The sequence below is a fragment of the Triticum urartu genome, chromosome 7A (genome assembly GCF_056163025.1).
Source record: "Triticum urartu cultivar PI428250 chromosome 7A, HENAU_Tu73, whole genome shotgun sequence".
NCBI classification, from domain to species: Eukaryota; Viridiplantae; Streptophyta; class Magnoliopsida; order Poales; family Poaceae; genus Triticum; species Triticum urartu.
In genome coordinates, this window is record NC_141879.1 from 60816395 (window position 1) to 60830271 (window position 13877).

A 13877-nucleotide genomic window follows, 5' to 3' on the forward strand; every position below is an offset into this window, starting at 1 on the left:
GTTTGGACTCACTTGATTTTTGAATCACTTGAGACATGCAAATCATACCACATGGGCAAGATGACTGAAAGCCTCGTTTTCAGTAAAATGGAAAGCAACTAGTTGGAAGTAATACATTTTGATGTGTGCAGTCCAATGAGTGCGGAGGCATGTAGTGGATATCATTATGTTCTTACTTCACAGATGATTTGAGTAGATGTTGAGTATATTTACTTGATAAATCACGAGTCTGAATTATTGAAAGGTTCAAGTAATGTCAGGGTGAAGTTGAAAGATCGTCGTGACAAGAGGATAAAAGTTCTATGATATGATCATAGAGATGAATATCTGAATTATGAGTTTGGTGCAGAATTAAGACATTGTGGAAATTGTTTCACAACTAATACAGCCTGGAACACCGTAGTGTGATGGTGTGTCCGAACATCATAACTGCACCCTATTGGATATGATGCATACCATGATGTCTCTTATCGAATTACCATGATAGTTTATGGGTTAGGCATTAGAGACAACCACATTCACTTTAAATAGGGCACCACGTAATTCCGATGAAATGACACCGTATGAACTATGGTTTAGAGAAACCTAAGCTGTCATTTCTTAAAAGTTTGGGGCTGCGACGCTTATGTGAAAAAGTTTCAGGATGATAAGGTCGAACCCAAAGCGGATAAATGCATCTTCATAAGACACCCAAAACAGTTGGGTATACCTCCTGTCTCAGATCCGAAAGCAATAAGGGATTGTTTCTAGAATCGGGTCCTTTCTCGAGGAAAAGTTTCTCTCGAAAGAATTGAGTGGGAGGATGGTGGAGACTTGATGAGGTTATTGAACCGTCTCTTCAACTAGTGTGTGGCAGGGCACAGGGAGTTGTTCCTGTGGCACCTACACCAATTGAACTGGAAGCTTATGATAGTGATCATGAAACTTCAGATCAAGTCACTACCAAACCTCGTGGGATGACAAGGATGCGTGCTACTTCAGAGTGGCACATAATCCTGTCTTGGAAGTCATGTTGCTAGACAACAATGAACCTACAAGCTATAGAGAGGCGATGGTGGGCCCGGATTCCAAAATGGCTCGAGGCCATATAATCCGAGAGAGGATCCATATATGAAAAACAAAGTGTAGACTTTGGCGGAACGGTCGGTGGTCGTAAGGCTGTTGAGTACAGATGGATTTTTAAAAGGAAGACGGACAATGATGGTATGTTTCACCATTAAGAAAGATCGACTTGTCATTAAGATGTTTTCCGACAAGTTCAAGGAGTTGACTACGATGAGACTTTCTCACTCGTAGCGATGCTAAGAGTCTGTTGGAATTATATTAGCGATTACTGCATTATTTATGAAATATTGTAGATAGGATGTCAAAACATTGTTTCTTCGACGATTTTCTTGTGGAAAGGTTGTATGTGATACAACCGGAAGGTTTTGTCAATCCTGAAAGATGCTAATAAGTATGCAAAGCTCCAACAATCCTTCTAAGGACTGGAGTAAGCATCTCGGAGTTGGAATGTATGCTTTGATGAGATGATCAAAGATTTTGGTGTATACAAAGTTTATGAGAAACTTGTATTTCCAAAGAAGTGAGTGGGAGCACTATAGAATTTCTGATGAATATATGTTGTCGACATATCATAGATCAGAAATGATGTAGAATTTCTGGAAAGCATATAGGGTTATTTGAAAAGTGTTTTTCAATGGAAAGCCTGGATTAAGCCACTTGAACATTGAGCATCAAGATCTATAAGGATAGATCAAAACGCTTAATGGTACTTTCAAATGAGCACATACCTTGACATGATCTTGAAGGTGTTCAAGATGGATCAGTCAAAGAAGGAGTTCTTGCCTGAGTTGTAAGGTATGAAGTTAAGACTTAAAGCTCGACCACGGCAGAATAGAGAGAAAGGACGAAGGTCGTCCCCTATGCTTAAGACGTAGGCTCTATAGTATGCTATGCTGTGTACCGCACCTGAAGTGTGCCTTGCCATGAGTCAGTCAAGGGGTACATGAGTGATCCAAGAATGGATCACAGGACAGCGGTCAAAGTTATCCTTAGTAACTAGTGGACTAAGGAATTTTCTCGATTATGGAGGTGGTAAAAGAGTTCGTCGTAAAGAGTTACGTCGATGCAAGCTTAACACCTATCCGGATAGCTCTGAGTAGAGATACCGGATACGTATAATGGAGCAACAATTTGGAATAGCTCCAAGTAGAACAGTTATTTGAAATGGCTCCAAATGTAGCGTAGTAGTTGCATCTACAAGATGACATAGAAATTTGCGAAGTACATACGGATCTGAATGTTGCAGACCCGTTGACTAAAACCTCTCTCACAAGTAACATGATCAAACCTAGAACTCATTGAGTGTTAATCACATAGTGATGTGAACTAGACTACTGACTCTAGTAAACTCTTGGGTGTTAGTCACATGGCGATGTGACCTGTGAGTGTTAATCACATGGCGATGTGAACTAGATTATTGACTCTAGTGCAAGTGGGAGACTGTTGGAAATATGCCCTAGAGGCAATAATAAATTGGTTATTATTATATTTCCTTGTTTATGATAATCATTTATTATCCATGCTAGAATTGTATTGATAGGAAACTCAGATACATGTGTGGATACATAGACAACACCATGTCCCTAGTAAGCCTCTAGTTGACTAGCTCGTTGATCAATAGATGGTTACGGTTTCCTGACCATGGACATTGGATGTCGTTGATAATGGGATCACATCATTAGGAGAATGATGTGATGGACAAGACCCAATCCTAAGCCTAGCACAAAGATCGTGTAGTTCGTTCGCTAAAGCTTTTCTAATGTCAAGTATCATTTCCTTAGACCATGAGATTGTGCAACTCCCAGATACCGTAGGAGTGCTTTGGGTGTGCCAAACGTCACAACGTAACTGGGTGGCTATAAAGGTACACTACGGGTATCTCCGAAAGTGTCTGTTGGGTTGGCACGAATCGAGACTGGGATTTATCACTCCATGTGACGGAGAGGTATCTCTGGGCCCACTCGGTAGGACATCATCATAATGTGCACAATGTGATCAAGGAGTTGATCACGGGATGATGTATTACGGAACGAGTAAAGAGACCTACCGGTAACGAGATTGAACAAGGTATCGGTATACCGACGATCGAATCTCGGGCAAGTATCGTACCGATAGACAAAGGGAATTGTATACGGGATTGATCGAATCCTCGACATCGTGGTTCATCCGATGAGATCATTGTGGAACATGTGGGAGCCAACATGGGTATCCAGATCTCGCTGTTGGTTATTGACCGGAGAACGTCTCGGTCATGTCTGCATGTCTCCCGAACCCGTAGGGTCTACACACTTAAGGTTCGATGACGCTAGGGTTATAAAGGAAGTTTGTATGTGGTTACCGAATGTTGTTCGGAGTCCCGGATGAGATCCCGAACGTCACGAGGAGTTCCGGAATGGTCCGGAGGTAAATAGTTATATATAGGAAGTCCTATTTCGGACATCGAGACAAGTTTCGGAGTCATCGGTATTGTACCGGGACCACCGGAAGGGTCCCGGGGGCCCACCGGGTGGGGCCACCTGCCCCGGGGGGGGGGCACATGGGCTGTAGGGGGTGCGTCTTGGCCTATATGGGCCAAGAGCACCAGCCCCAAGAGGCCCATGCGCCAAGAGATGAGGGATAGGAAGAGTCCTAAGGGGGGAAGGCACCTCCAAGGTGCCTTGGGGAGGAGGGACTCCTCCTAGCCGCACCCTTCCTTGGAGGAAGGGCCAAGGCTGCGCCTCCCCCCCTCTCCCTTGCCCCTATATATATGTGGGGGGTGGGAGGGCAGCCATACCAATGTTCTGGTGCAGCCCTCCCCTTCTCCCTAGTCCTTCTCCTCTCCCGTGGTGCTTGGCGAAGCTCTGCAGGATTGCCACGCTCCTCCACCACCACCACGCCGTTGTGCTGCTGCTGGATGGAGTCTTCCTCAACCTCTCCCTCTCTCCTTGCTGGATCAAGGCGTGGGAGACATCATCGGGCTGTACGTGTGTTGAACGTGGAGGTGCCGTCCGTTCGGCACTAGGATCATCGGTGATTTGGATCACGACGAGTACGACTCCATCAACCCCGTTCACTTGAATGCTTCCGCTTAGCGATCTACAAGGGTATGTAGATGCACTCTCCTTCCCCTCGTTGCTAGTCTCTCCATAGATAGATCTTGATGACACGTAGGAAAATTTTGAATTTCTGCTACGTTGCCCAACACATGCAACTAGGAAAAAAGCCCCACTCGCCCCAAGTTGCATGTCTAGGGCGTGCTTGCAACTAGGACAAACATGGGCCGAGCCCCACTTGCATATCGAGGGTGGACTTGCAATTGGGACCCCCAAATTGCATGTCGGAGGTGGAGTTGCAACAGGTGACAAAAATGGGTCGGCCCTTACTTGCATATCATGGATGGACTTGGAACTAGGAAAAAAGAGGTTCGGGGCCCCAGTTGCATGTCAAGAGTGTGCTTGCAACTAGGACAAACATGGGCCGAGCCCCACTTGCATATCGAGGGTGGACATGCAATTGGGACCCCCAAATTGCATGTCGGAGGTGGAGTTGCAACCGGTGAAAAAAATGGGCCGACCCTTACTTACGTATCATTTGTGGACTTGCAACTGGGGAAAAAAGGGTCCGGGACCCCAGTTGCATGTCTAGAGCGTGCTTGCAACTAGGACAAACATGGGCCGAGCCCCACTTGCATATCGACGGTGGACTTGCAATTGGGACCCCGAAATTGCATGTCGGAGGTGGAGTTACACCGGTGAAAAAAATGGGTCAGCCCTCGGTTGCATATCAAGGGTGGACCTGCAACTAGGAAAAAAATGGGCCCGGTTGCATGTTGGGGTTGGGGTTGCAACTCAGACAAAAACGACGACTGACAAGTGGACACTGAACATATGACAAGACATGGGACACGTGTGACAAAATAACCCACAATCAAGATTTGCACAAATATTTAAAGTGAACAAGTTGAACAGTCAGAAACGTAGATAAGACATTGCTATATATTTGTTAAAAAATAAAGAGAAATAAAAAAGGAAAATGGAATAGGGGAAAATAAAAATATATAACATACATTTAAAAAAATGAATTAAAAAAAGGAAAAAGGAAACAGAGAAAACGAAAACAAAGAAAACCCAAGGGGAAATCACGGAAAAAAATGACATGCAGCCATTCAATAGTTTTTTTTTAAATACACATACAAGCCTAGTGTTGCACAGACATGTAACTTGCATCTTGCCATTCTCGTGCATTGCTTTGAAAATACAACAACTAAAAAAACAGTGGACACAAGCGCAGAGACATCACCGTTGGGCCAGCCTGACTAAGGTAAGACGAGGTAACGCAGACAGTCGGGGAACAAAAATGCAGCTTTTTTTGTTTTTGAGACGAACAAAAACACAGCTGAGCGGGGCGTATGTGTACGAGCTACAATTGCACCAGTTCGAAAAAAAAGAGCTACAATTGCACCTCTTCTCAAAAAAGAAAAAATGCTACAGTTGCTTCAATCTTGTAACAAGTTTAATCCTATGGGCCCTAAAACAGATAGCGTCTTCAATTCTTACAACACAGCCTATAAAAGACAAAAAAAATAAACAGCCAGCCCATGCAACGAGAGGCTGCACCAACAAAGGAAAAAAAGAAGCAACGCCGAGCGACAGCAACGTGCACGACTTAGCGACGAAGGACGGTGGGAATCAATTCTGCACTAGATTTAGATTTACAACAGTGAAATAGATTCAATGGTTATCAACTTAGATGTGACATCTTTAAAAAACATCTAGATGCTACTTAGCAATTCCGTATTTTTAAAGATCTCCTCAAACTGCAATGACTCGAGATGGACCATGAAGATGCCCCTTGATGTTGACAGAAATACCACATTATCATCCCCAGCATTAATCGTTACTCTTTGGATCCATTCCCCTGATATCAGTGGGAGAAGCTTGCACAACTCAATAGTTTATCCCGGCATCCACCCAGCAACACCATCAAAACAAGTCATAGTTGAGCACTGTAGAATTCCGACACGACGATGAAACCAAGTGTGACACCCAGAGTACTCAAATAGAGTCCCTGGTGGTTGGTGATGTAGGCATCTGGTGGCACCTCGATCACGGCTAGGCTCTGCCTATCGAAATTAAGCTCAGGATGATCACCTCCGGACCAAAAATAAACCAGTAGTGAATTTCCAACTTGGATGGCTGCCAAGAGAAGGCATCGTATTAAATGGAACCATGATTGAGATGAGATCGCCCCAGGCGGCTCCTCTCTCTGACCAGTAGAGGCAGACTCGTGCGACGCTCTCGCTGGTGCACGCCAAGACCACCTTGAAGGGGCTCGAATGGCAGGCACCACGCAGGTGGCCCTTGTCGCCGGCAACACAGAGCATATCCGCTTGCACATGCGACTGCCTATGCAGCGGCGGTCGCCTGTGACGGGGTCCCACACAAGGATCTGGCGGCAGCCCTCGCCTGCGCGTTCCCTGCTGGTGAAGAGGACGCGGCCGTGGCGGCAGCTCCGGATGGACCACATGACGCCGTCGCCGCCCTCGATGTCGTCAAGTCACAGGGAGAAGCGCTCGGGCTGGATGAGGTCCGGCGGATCCAGAGTCAGACCTAAAGGGGAGGGGGGTTCAAGGAAGCTGGACTTGAAGAACGCGCCGACGGTGGGGGTTCCCGGTGTTGGGTGCAGAAACGGCGGAGGAATTGCGGGTCAAGATGCGGCGCCAGCGCTTGCGTAGGCGCGGGGGGAGCCGCAGGAGTATCTCGATGAGGAGGTCGTCGTCGTCCGTCGGCGGAGAGGTGGGCGAAATCGACGCCCCGCGCGATGAGGGCGGGGAGGTCGGCCTTCAAGGTGTCGACGCCGCCGCTCCACTCACCCCCAGCCCGAACATCCCCGACTTTTCAGGCAACCGCGATGGGGTACGCTAAGTGGGCCGAATTTTCGGCTGCACTGAGAGGGCCCGGGCCAGGACTCTTTGGGCCAGAACCGCGACTGTACACTCGCCCTGCATTTAGGTCAAGTTGTTTTGTCTCAAAAAAAAGGGCAAGTTGTTTTTCTTTGAGACAAGGCATAAGGGTCAAGTAACAGCATGTATTGTGCACTGAGGTCCCACCATGGTAGCGACGCCCAAGGGCCCCGTTTTCTCGATGGAGGTATTGTTGATGTCATTCCCTCACCCTTGGCCCAGTTTCCGGGAGAAAGCCCATATTCCGTTTCGGATTGTGCGACAACGGCGCCATGTGCATCAAGTACTCCTTGCAGGCGTTGTTTGGGGAAGATTAGGCTCTCAGGTGAGTGGTGCGGCAGTGAAGAATAATGGTTGTAGGGATCCTGCGATGGTGACGGCGAGGTTGGCTGGTCCGATGAGCTCCCACAGTTATTCTAAGGTGTCCTCCAATTGTGGCATAGTGGTTGTGTTCAGGAGGTTTGGCACCCTTGCCCCTATGAGGAAGGAGGTACCCCCCCCCCTTCCCGGTGGCTTCAACTTGCGAAGGCTATGGATGCCGGTGTGTACCCGTTCTATTTTAGTATCCTTGCAATTTTACTTGTATTCGATTTGCCCTTGTTGCATTCCCCTCTACACTCGGGTGTCCGTGCACTACACCACAACACTGATGCAATGACACGTAAACTGCCGGGAGAAAGCACTTCAAACGGCAGGCTATCTGCCGGGACAGTATTTCTCCCGGCAGATAGAACCGCCACGAGAACGGCTGCCGGGGATTACTTCTCCCGGCAGATACAATATTCCCGGCAGTTTATCTGCCCTAGCGCATTAATTTGCCGGCACTTTACTTTCTCCTGACGGATTAGTCTGGACACATGAAACTTCAATTACCGGCAGTCTTACTGCCTGCATAAGCTTGTTTACCCGGCAGTTTTTTTGCCAATACGTAGATTTCAGTCCAAATTGTTCTAGGCAATCCTATGTATACCCATTCAGTATGTTCAAACAATCAGGACATATCACACAATTTATACAGACTTCAATCAAAGTAACATATGTCTCATCCCTACACTTCAGTCAATGTAACATTAGGCCTCATCCAAAACCTTTAATCTTCATTCGATCATCATATATTTAACGACCATATAGTGGCTTAACAAAAAGTACAGTACATAAATGTTTTAAAATGTGCCACACAACCAAAATGAAACATATAGTGGTTTAACAACCAGCAAAATGAGCATAGCGAGTGTTCAGGTCCAACAGATTAACAAAGCATATTACATATTCACTCCACCAACTTAATTGTAGGTCTTCCAAATCTTCAGGAGCTTGAAAATCTTCCAAACTTCCATCGACTTGTGTACCTTTGGAAAACCTGCAACAGATAGGATACTCAAAATGGAGCTCTCGTTTCAGAATTTAAATTAACACATTAAAGTTAACATGCTACAGTTTAACTAAAGGAATATGTACAAAGACCTGGCAGAGTAGTCATTATTTCCATCTCAAGGAATGATACGACACATGTAGAAAAGAATACACCATACTACAAAGTGACAATTTGACAAACAAAACTATGCGCCCATGCCTCGATCTAGAATAGAGGAACCCAAATATCAAAGAATCAATATTTTAGTAGCAAAAAACCAAAATAGTCCAATACAGTAGTAGGACTTGATGACTTAACATGCAACAGTTGGGAAGGGTAAATAGAAAAAGGGATAAATATTTTAGTGTACTTCAAAAAGAGAAAAAAATTCAATGGCAGATCCATAACTGGACTATCCTTTGGTACTGAAATGAACAGGAAGCAAGTATACAGAAACAATAGTGGAAGATGTTAAATCCTGAACCAGATACTGAACTTTACTGTACACTGAATTCAGAAATAGTAAATTTTCAACAGCATATTCAGAATTGGACTAGCATTTAAGAACAGATCAAGACCTGTGTCAAACTAAATACACTTTTCAATGGAAAGCTATATACATATTCAGGCTAAAACAAAGGCATCAGAACAAGCAGGCTAAGCTTCCACTAATTATATGCAAGAACATGCATACACGGGACATGTAAAAGTTTTCACTAATATATGCATACACAGGACATGCAAGAACATCCAATAAAAGTCTCATCGGTCCAAACACATGGATCTAGCAATTAACCATGCAGCAACTTAACATCACACACATAGCAGCCAGGAGAAACATGTATATTACCTCCTCACCTGGCTTGTGGTCGCATTCCTGCTTTTTCCATGGACTTGTCCACTTCCAAATGCATACATAGAAGCAAAGCTTTTGAAGCAATCAACCATCATAGTCATTGGTAAGTTTAATCATAAGAACATAATCTCACATGATTGTATGGCCATGGGATACATCGCCCTTGAGCTTGCCCCATGGTGGTCATGTTCCCAACACCACGAGGTAATATAGCATCCCTTTTTATTACATGGTTCACGACAACCTCACAATATTCAGGGCCAAGCTCCTGACCACCTACCACCTTTCTCCGATCAATTGATAGAATGGTTGCTTCCACAGGGCTACCATGGTCTCGATAAACACTATACAGTATCACATTCTTTCCGTTCTGAGTAAGCATGAAAAAGAAGTCAGTCACCATAAAAAGTTGCATGCTAACCCTTGAATGATGCTGGACTTGGTCCTCGATGAGGTCTCCATGATTCTCAATAACAGAAAAAATGAAGAAAATTTTTCATCATACTACCAGAACAGAAAAGTGAGGAAAAAAATTCTTAGAGAACCTCACACGGGCCATCCAACACGTCGCATTTTTGCGAAAAATAGGCAGATCATCAACAAGCTCTCACAACATTGCTCATCAGGCTCTAAACTCTGAATTTGAGTGTGTCTTCTGCTGTACTTGTTCAGCTCATAGAGATAGCCCTTGTAGGATCATAGATTCTATGGGAATGCAAAATAGAATATCAAAGGAACAACAAATTACCAAGAAGAAAAAATAACATGTGTGAGGCAGATCAGTGTTACCTTTGTGACATACTTGCCTACACCCTTCCAAAAATAGCATTCAAAGCAAGCAACTGCAGATTAAAAAAGGAAGGATATGTGTACAGTTCATATGCTCTTGGAATTATTGGTATGAAAGAATGCATTTTGTTTTCATTGCAAACAAAGAAGAAAAGCATGATAGGTCACAAAAAAAACAACTAAACCAAATTAAAGGAACACATTTTCTATTTGCAAAGAAAGCAACCAGGCAACTATGCAAATTAAAGGAACACATTTTCTATTTGCAAAGAAAGCAACCAGGAAACTATGCAAATTAAAGGAACACATTTAATTTTATTCCAATCTGGATCCTAGAGGACATCAAATGCATGAATACAATGCTGTGACACTGTCACGGAACAGAGGCAATATTCCCAGCAAGTTGACAGAAGATATGTAGTTGAACACACCGTATCCTACGTTGTGCGGGTACTTCGGAAAGCGCACGTATCCAACCGGATACTGCCCCGATACTCGGATACTGCCCGATACATATCCCATACGTATCCCTCAATTTTTTTATTTTAAAAAAGGAAAATAATATTTGATACACCTAGGATACTGCTGCGATACGTATCCTGTACTATCTTTTTTTTCTTGTAGGCTCCACCATGCACATGCTGAAGATTTAGTTTATGTGCATCAGAACTTTGCCTTATTTCAAGTAAATCACCGAAGTATATATCTAGCCCATTCAAATTTTGGGACATTGGAGGAGATAGATATGAGTTATTTGTTGGTGGGGCTGATTTCCTGCTGCAAGCTGAATTCTCACAAGATGATCTAAAGGAAACCTAGAGTATTTGCTGGAAGACTTCATCACTTCATGCCCTTCCTATAAAAAAACCCTTATTTTTTTCCATATTTTTAATAATTCATATATATACAAACGTATCCCCGTATCCTAGTTTTTTTAAATTTGGCGTATCGGGCGTATCCCCGTATCATGTATCCGATACGTATCCAAGTATCCATGCAACATAGACCGTATCATGACAAAAGAAAATACATTAAAGCCATTAAGCACTTCATAAGGGAAAAATATCTTATTTCGGCGATTTGAACCATAAACAGATTAGCGAAATAATATTGTTCAAACTAAAGACCAACTCGTCGTCAAATTAGGGTGATGCTACCAACAAATTAGTGCGTGTAACTTGTTTTACCTCTTCAAAACAAGGAGCGCAACCATCCTTCCCTTTTGGGACAGTTTCAGTATTTTCTAACTATTACACTATCCAGGCCTTCTACTTGACTCTCCTAGTCCAGAATGCCATGCCTCAAGAACAAGTAAGCATCTGTACAGTCCTTCCATGCATTCATCTATTAGGAAGAACAAGGCCAGTAGTAAAAAGACAGAGCATGGATTGGATAATGGTTTTTGCAAACTAAATTTAAACAAATCTACATTCAGTATATAACCAAGAAATCAATGAAACACTTTTGAAACAAAAGAATAATGGTAGGCTAATAGGAACTCGCTCCTAGATTTTCTACCAACCTATTGATTTATAAGGGAGAAATAGTAGAATCATACAACTTTTGATGTTATACCATGCATTCATCTCACAAGCGAGCACATGAAAACCCAATAGGCAGGAACTATCAGGCAACATAGCAGATGAAAAGCTTTGGCAATCCATGTGTTAAACTAATCAGAAGACATGCTAGCATATTACCTGCAGAAAAGGCTGTGACATGTTGTCTGAACAATCTGGCAGCACACTGGAAAATTCTTTCATATATCATCATAAAAGATCCAATAAAGTTGTGGAATTGTCAACAGTCAAGGCTCCTTTAATATGCTAGACCAAGATTCAGAAAAAATCAGTACCCACATTAGACAAAGAACTCGAGCACCTTTTGGTCAAGAAGGAAACCTGGTGCATTTAAGTTAATTCAACACATCCAAAAGTAATATTTCATATGATCTGTTCTAACTACAGGCCTGTACCACTTCTACACATTGCGTATCTGCACATTCTAAACAAAGAAAAGGCACATAAATTGCAACAAAATGTCACCTGTCACTTGAATTGAAGGAGGCAGGGATGTCCAGGGAAAAGACGTTGAGGATGCAGACCCGTGGCTTGGTGCTCGGTGAAGCTTGCGGGGAGGCCTGCTCGAGGAGGAAGCGCGCGTGTAGGTTAGTGGTGAGGAAGGCGTTCCCGGAGGATGGTGGCCGCCGGTGGAGCGGCTCGGCGACGACGGTGGTACTCCCTGTCAAACGGGTGCTCGGCGGCGCAGCTCTGGAGTGGGGCGACGACGGTAGTGACCGGGGGTAGTGGAGTGGTTGTTGGGGCAGCGGAGGATGGTGGAGGGGCTGCCGTGATGGGGGGCGACAGCGTCAGTGATTTGGTCGGAGGGCGGTCGTCGGCGGTGGGATGGTTGGGGGTCGGCGACGGGATGGTTGGGGGCGGCGGCGGATTGTTGTCCGGTGGAGGGTGGATGGGGTATCGACTTGTGGGCGGCGGAGGAGCTGCGGTGGTGGGGGGCTACGCCGGCAGTGGTCCGAAGCGGCCGCAGGCGCCGGTGGTGGGAAGATTTGGGGCGGCGGCGGTGGTCTGGTGGAGGGCACGGGTGGATTGGGCATGATTTGGGGGCGGCGTTGCGGTCTGGTCTTTTTTTTTGAGACAAATCTGGTGGAGCGGGAGGGCCGGCGCGTCTATTTCTTTCCAAAATTTCGCCAAGTCGCGCGCTTTTTTTCTCGCTGGCGCGCGCTTAGAGAGCCGATATTATTTGGGTCTCGCTCAAAAGAAGGTCTCCGGCTGATTATGGGCCGAGATTTAGTTCTCCCGGCAGACTATGGGCCGTAAAGTGTACCGGCAGTGTTGGCGCCGTTGCAGCTCAGGTTCTCCCGGCAGTTCATCTGCCCTAATGTGCTTCTAGTGGCAGTAACTAATCTTCCGGCAGATACATTGTCCTTAGACAGGTTTTTCTCCCGGGCAGTTAACTGCCCCAATAAGGTGTTGTGGTGTAGTGGTGGGATACGGTGGTGCATTTAATGTGGCATGCCCATGACGAGTTTTCCTTATTGGCTGCGAAACCAAGGATTCTACTAGCTCTCAGGTGAGCGGCTCTACTTGTCGGTGGTGCGACACTTTACGGACCAAGGCGACAAGGTAAGGTCCCTCTCTAGCGCTGCATAACGATGATGTTGTGTTTCTTGATCAAGATCTTTCTTAAAGGCAATATGACCTCTCTTTTTTTGCAATGGACATCAATATGACCTCTTTTCTAAACACCAGTCCCAACATAGATGCACACGCACATACACACACACTCACTACACTGCCAACATGCACTCGCACAGTTTCTAACGACGAGAGTCGCTTTTCATTGAAAGAATAATTTAGATACATTATAAACGAGCACTAATCCAGCCATCTCAGGGCACTAGCAATTTCGGCCATTGGATCGGCTGTTTTAGGCGTTCATTGACGTTAGATGCTTTGGTCAATGCGTGCATGGGCCGCAGATCATCTTCTGCTCCAGAATGGGCAACGGACTGGGCTGACGCCGTGAGGGCCGCTATTCCCGTAACAAAATCGGAACACTCTGGTTGATTCAGGTCCGCAGGTGGCGTTGCGGCATCGCCATCCGCGCTGCTTGCCTTCCATCTCCTCAGCCACCGCCGCCGACCCTCTCCTCCATCCTCCACTAGAAAATCGACAACCTTTTCAGTTTCCTCTCGCACTCCCATGATCAGCGGCGAAGATGAGAGGGCGACAGATCCGCATGGGCGAGGAGGTGTCGCTGATAGTCAGGGCGCGCCGGTTGGGTTCGGGTTAAACTTCTCTTCCCCGTTTTCCTCTGGCACGGGCGAGAGCAGATCCTCGAGATGAGCCTCC

The 13877-nt window shown here is 45.4% G+C and overlaps 1 long non-coding RNA gene and 1 pseudogene across 1 annotated transcript; both read right to left on the minus strand.

Moving 5' to 3' along the window:
• Window positions 1–5815: 5815 nt before the first annotated feature.
• LOC147957774 (uncharacterized) lies at window positions 5816–6886 on the minus strand (annotated as a pseudogene).
• Window positions 6887–9633: 2747 nt separating this feature from the next.
• On the minus strand, window positions 9634–12661 carry LOC147957775 (uncharacterized). Its single transcript, XR_015611863.1, has 3 exons — window positions 11193–12661; window positions 10006–10058; window positions 9634–9921 (listed from the first exon to the last, which is right to left on the minus strand). It is a non-coding gene; the product is annotated as an uncharacterized LOC147957775 (long non-coding RNA).
• Between the last annotated feature and the right edge of the window lie 1216 nt (window positions 12662–13877).